This window comes from Taeniopygia guttata, chromosome 9 (assembly GCF_048771995.1).
Source record: "Taeniopygia guttata chromosome 9, bTaeGut7.mat, whole genome shotgun sequence".
Classification (NCBI taxonomy): Eukaryota; Metazoa; Chordata; class Aves; order Passeriformes; family Estrildidae; genus Taeniopygia; species Taeniopygia guttata.
In genome coordinates this window covers 1876893-1883107 of record NC_133034.1, presented here as the reverse complement: position 1 = coordinate 1883107, position 6215 = coordinate 1876893, and the positions used below count along the sequence as shown (strand labels likewise).

Here is a 6215-nt window from a genome sequence, read left to right as displayed (position 1 = left end):
AGGCTAGTGGCCACACATCTTCCCCTTGGGGACACTTGGCTTCACCCCCTGCAGTAAATCAGGGCCAAGTCTGCTGCCAGAGGTCAGTGGGGGATGCACCCTGCCACGGTGGAAACGGGAAATGGTAAGAGGCAAAAGGTTTTTTTTAGAGCTCAGCTGGCCATTGAGAAAGTGAAGAGTTATTTGTTGTTCTTATCTAGCAGTGAGACTTTGCTTCCTGTGTTATTGTAGGTATGCAGAAGTCGTCTTCCTTTGTGAACCTCATTTCTGCAAGATCTTTTCTCACTTCACAGCTTCCCCTTCGCACTCCATTGTGTAAAAGGTTCTCCAGTCACATCTGACTCTGAAGTTGTATTTGAAAAGAAGAAGATGCCAGAGATGTGGGCTGGGGGGGGCAGGCATAAACCCCATTTAGAGCAGTGGGGTTTGGGGATTTGCAGTTGGTGTCTTGTCTGTGCACAAACACAGGGAAGGATAAAGCTCCAGAAGAGGCAGAGAGCACAGTGCCTGTGAACAGCCCCATGGGCATTGAGGGGCACGTGGAGGGGCAGAGCCTGGGCTGGGGCAGCCCATTTCAGGGTGCTGGCATCCAGGGAGTGGGCGTTGTGCACCCTGAAGGACAGACCACTCCTGCACTGGGTCTGCTGCCTTTGCAGGTGGAAGGACACCCTGAAGGATGTCTTTGGAGACTGGAGTAACCAAGCTTGGTCAGAGATTTTATTTCATCAAGTGTTAAGAAACACCTATTTGATCATCTTCTCTGGCATGGGGAAATTCTAAGCAAATAGATTTGGTGACATTTAGAATTCTCTGAAAGTGTGATAAAGGGTGCAGGAGAGGGGAGGGATGTGTTCCCTGTGTTCTGAGCTGGGCAGGCTGCAAGGGCAGATGCTCTGCACCCTTCTTTAATTAGAGAGTTAATCACAGCACTACCTTTGGAGGGCAAGCCTTGCCCCTGGGGGCCCTGTGGTCCTGCAGATGTCCTGGGAGGACTGGTGGGAGCCTTTGTTCCCTGAGCACTGCAAGTGTTCTGACATTTCCTGCAGCACACGGATCCACATCACTGCTTGCCTCCCTCCACCTTGTGGATTCAGAACCCACCTCCCTGGCAGGAGATAAATCATCCTTGGAATGGCAGCCCCCAAATCAGGGTGAATTTCTGAGCGGCTCTTGAAGGCACCACAGCCAGGGGGGTGAGGGCCAGCATGGAATCTGTGCCACCCCTTCCCTTGCCTTGGGGCTGTCCCTACACAAGTGCCTGGGGAATGCTGTGCTGCCTTTGCCCTCACAAGCAGGAGGAGAGGACTTGGTCTGCAGCTTGTGTACCTCCTCATGTGCTGTACAGCTGGGAAACAAAGGAGAGCAGGAGCTCAGAGGGTGCCGAGCTCCTGGGCTGGCCATGAAGTGCTCACGGCACTGCCTGAGCCTGCAGAGTCACTGCTTCCCACAGAGAGGGGCTTGGCTGTGCCATTGACAGAAACTGCAGCAGGGATTCTGCCCATGCCTGGAAAAGATGGAAATGGGATTTCCTGAGGCTGAGCTAGGCTAAGAAGAAGCAGGGAAGCCAGTCTGGCAGGGAAAGCATGGGCAAGAGGCTGCAAGGGGCAGGGGAGGCATTGCTGAGGAGCCTGCAGCTCCAGCAATGCTTCACAAAGCCATGATCACAGCCAGGCAGGCATAAAAATAACATGTGGAAAGGTTATGTGGCATGGAGACAGGATCAAGTCACAAGAGTTCAGAATCTAATGGGAGCAAAAGAGCCCAAGTGTTGGAGATGTGAGAAAGGCACCTTGCAAGAGAGTGTGGGCATGGGGGCTGAAGTGTTTCTCATTAGAAGTGGGAAATATGGGAAAAGAAAGAGCAGAAAGCTGCTGTAATACCTATAGGAACAAGGTGTTAAATGCATGAAAGACAAAATTGTTGTGGCATTAAAAATAAAATATATCAGGAAAGCATCGGCCAAGCAGGCAGCAATTAAAACTTGTGAAAGAAAATAATTATAACAACTGTGAAAAAATATAATCCTGCAAACCCAAACGGTGGTAGAGGAGTGGGGTTATTGTTGGCAGTATAAAAATTCAAAGTAACTGGGGTCAATCTTGCAGAAAGCAGTGGGTGAGACAGAGACAGACATTAAGACCTTAAAACATCAAGAACAGGCTGAAGTTCCTCTGATACACCATTTATGCTTCAGCGACTGGAAAAGGAAACAGGGTAGGAAGTGAGCAGGGAATGGAAAATGTTTGCCATTTTCCTCGACTTTAGAAAGTTCCCTCTTAGCTTTGCAAGGAGGGAAAGCAGTGAATTTACAGGGAAAGCAGCAGCAGTCACCCAGACGTGTGCAGGGTGGGAGATCTCTGTATTCCTCATCAGGCTGGGAATGAAGTGACAGTTTTAAGTCAGTGCCAAGAGCAGACAGTGTGGGGTTTTTCTGATTTTCCAGGCTGCATTTGAACCTCCTGCTCTGTCTGAAGAGGTGCATCCATTCTGTGTGAGCTGCTGAGGGGCACACAGGGCACATCCTCACCCTGCCCCGGGTCTGGCAGAGCAGAGCTGGCAGAGTGGGGGGACAGGAGCAGAGGGGTGCTGCTTCCAAGGCAGGTGTGCTTTGCAGGCAGGGCAGCTGCAGGCAGGGAGCTGTGCTGTGCAGAGGGCAGTGGGGGCACCAGGCTGGGCTCTGAGCACAACCCTCCCTGCCTAGGGACAGTCGAGGCTGGGGCTGGAAGCCTCTTGGTGCCAGGCACTTTGAGCAGGCACCCACTGATGCAGGAAGGTTGTACCTGAGTTCCTTCTGTATTCTGAGAGGTGTTGAGGTGGTTCTGTGTGGATCCCCACATCCTCACTTAAACACTTCTAAAGCAAACCAGAGCAAATGGCACGGGCAGGGTGGCCTTAGGAGGAAGGAGTGCTGTCTCCCAAATGCTCTGCTTGTGACTGGAGTCTTGCAGTTAAACATACCAGTCAGTGTAAATCACTGTCTGAAATTCCTGTACATGCCTTATCAACCGGTGACATCTTTATTTGCCCTCACTCCTTATTTATCTGGAATCACAAGGTCAGAGAAGAATCCTGGATGTGTTTTCCTTCAGCAGGATAAACATCACTTCTCTCCTGCCTCAGCTGCTTGTTTCCCATGGGCTGCATGTCCCCAGAGTAATTTGGGGTACTGTGCTGTACCATAAGTGCTCGGTGCTATGGGCATCCTGCAGGGCAGGGTGTGCCACCAGCAGTTCCACAGCAGTGCCCTGCAGGCTGAGCTCTCCTCTGAGCCTTGAACCCTGCAGCAGCACAGGGAGCAGCCCCTCCTGGTGCCTGCAAGCACCAAGCTTGTGGCAGGGCACAGGCAGCCTGGCCAGCAGAGCCTGCACTCTGCAGGACAGTGGGAAGAGGGAAGGGTATTTTTGATCCTGGCCCACAGGTGTAACCAGTATAACCTAGAGTTCAAATATTTTATTCCAGTTACTTTGATGCCTTGAGAGGCTGCCTGGAACAGAGGCTAGACAGTGTTAAAGGAATAAAGTAGGGATTTATTAAAAGGCCTTCAAAGGATTCAACTTGGGCAGCGCAAGAGCCCAGCTGAGGCTACACCCAAGATGGACCCTGGGGCATGAGTTTTCACATTTTTATAAGTTTTGGTCCATTTCTGTATTGGGGTTAATTGTTCAATTCCAGCTCCAGGTGATGCAGTCCCATTCTCCCAGTCTGCTCTCCTCAATCCTCTGCTGTTTGCACTTTTGGGGCCTGAAGCTGCGGTGGAGTCCTTGGTTCTGGGGCTGGAAAATGATTGTTTTGTCTGACTGAGCTGTGAGGAGAACTGCTGATACTTTATATGAAGCTCAGGGTTACATACTAATACAGTACAAAATATGGAAAATATAGAAGCTAAAACTTAAGGCATCAACTTTGACAAGTTACACTGCTGAAGTTTCACAAGGAAGTGCTGGCTCTGTCCTGCACCATGTGCACAGCATGAGTGGAGCCACACTTCTGACAGCAGGGCTAAAAATCTATCTGATCATGCTGCTTTTTTACTTTGTTTTTGCACCTTGTAAAAGACAGAGTTCACTCCTTACAATTTTTAAAAGTTTAATAATAGGATAAAGAAAGGACAATATTTCCAGAGCTGGAGTGCTTTTGATGAAGGGCCAAAGAGCACAGCAAAAAACTTAAAATTATGTTCTCTATATACAATTACATTGCTGGGGTTATATGCATATTCATTAGCTTATACATTATTCAAACATTCCTGAGAGCTTTTGATGTTGCAGGGGCTCTTTGTGTTTAGGTTTCCCATCCAGACTCATCTGTATGACACCCTGAGATCAAGTCAATAAATTTTATTCCTTCCCATAGTTTCATCCCCATTGTTTCACACCTTTCTGAGAAGAGGAGTTAATGAGCTGTTCCCCAGTCTCCTGGAGCTCTGTCCTGTGTCACTGTTATCACTGGGACAGATCGGTCCATGGATGGTTTTACCCTGTTCCCTTAGTTACACAAAACCTTTTAACATCTTATGTTTTCCTAAGGTCTGTAGTAAAATATGTTCATCACAGCACTGTTTATACAAGTGATACATAGATATCATATTCATTACACTATTATTTCTATGAGATATACAGTGCATACTTAAGATGATAGATTATATTATATTAACAAACAGCTAAAAAAAGTTATATTTTGTACCATATCTAAATACTTACGATCACTAGCAACAGGCAGAAGCTGATACATAAATGCAAAAGCCAATATTATATCTGGTCATTTTTGACAACCTTCTCTTTCCTGTTTTTTTTTCATGAGAAACCAGAAGTCACCTGTACTAGTGCTGCTGGGTGAGTCCACCAAAAGCATGGTGAAGGACAGCAATTTCTCTAAAGCAAGCATGCATGCTGTGAATTTTAAAGACAGAAAACTTTAATTATCCTTGTCATACAAGCGACAGTGGCCATGGAGTGGTCTGACACCCAGGAGTCGTGTGATGGCCAGGCACTGGAGCAGTGACAGACTTTCCCCCTGAGAGTAGTTTGGAAATCATCCCCCAAAAAAGTGCATCTTATGTTAAATTATGGTAATGGACTGAGAAGCTTTCCTGACTACCAACCTCCGTGGTATGCTTCTAGTAGAAGAAATTCTAGATATTTTATTAAATCATGAGGCTGTGGGGCTCAGGATGAGCATGGTCCCAGTCCCCAGTTTGTCACATCAAGGCTTATATGGAGTAAATTTTGCTGTGATGCTAGCAATGCAAGTAAGCTTCACCAGCATTGTCATTCCTGGGAAGTGCTTCTGCAGGCACTGCTGGAGTAGGTGCTGTGTGAGCGCTTTTTAGGCTTATTTTGGACATAGTTTAAAAAGTCAGCACACCAGATAGCTGCATCCTGTTGGATACCTTGCCTCCCCTATTGTCTTTTCTCAAATAAGGATTCAAAGCATGGGCACAGGACATTCTGTAATCAGCATTTATGGCACCCTTACAATAACTTCCTCTTGCACTTCTTGAGGAAACCAACATCAAGACCGAACATGAAATAATTTTATTTGTTGGTCTTAAAATTCCCTGAATAGCAGGCTCCAGAATTTGGAGGAAGTGTACTTGAATTTCCAATGAACTATCACAAAATGGGAAACAAAATACTACCCCATACAATTCTCTGGAAATCTTGAAAGTGCAGAATCTGCACATTGCTTTGTTAAGCAATATCTTGCTGGGACTATGGGGTGGAGCTTCTTGCCCACAGGAGTGTGGATCACCAGGGTAAGGGCTTTAAAATCTGTCCCTGAACTTCCATATTTGTGACTTGAAAGTGCAGTTTGGGGTTTTTTTTGGGTTTTTTTTTTGTTTTTGTTTTTTTTTTTTGTTTGTTTGTTTGTTTTGGGGTTTTTTTTGGGTTTTTTATATACCTCAGGATGATGAATTCAGTATCTGAAGGTGTAGAGCATATTAAGGATGCAGGTCCATATATGATAATAAAACTGTACCAAAAGGACCAAGGAGAAATTGCAAACTTTTAATATGAGTGACACATGGCAAAAATATCCTGCTGCCTCCCTGCCAGGGGTGGTGGAAACCCTTACCCTTTCCAGCACAGGTAGAAATGTTCCACTTCTGCATTCAAAGCCCAGTTCTGATGTACAAGGAAGAAGGGGCAGTGCAGTGTTTGTAGAGGCAGGCAGGAATGGGGTGTATCTGGACATGAATTGGCTTATCACGAGTT

General features: G+C 46.7%; 1 long non-coding RNA gene across 1 annotated transcript; it reads left to right on the top strand.

Annotated features, from left to right (window-relative positions):
* On the top strand, positions 1 to 5248 carry LOC140684685 (uncharacterized). The gene is made up of 2 exons (XR_012057326.1): positions 1 to 124; positions 232 to 5248. It is a non-coding gene; the product is annotated as an uncharacterized lncRNA (long non-coding RNA).
* The last annotated feature ends 967 nt before the right edge of the window (positions 5249 to 6215 follow it).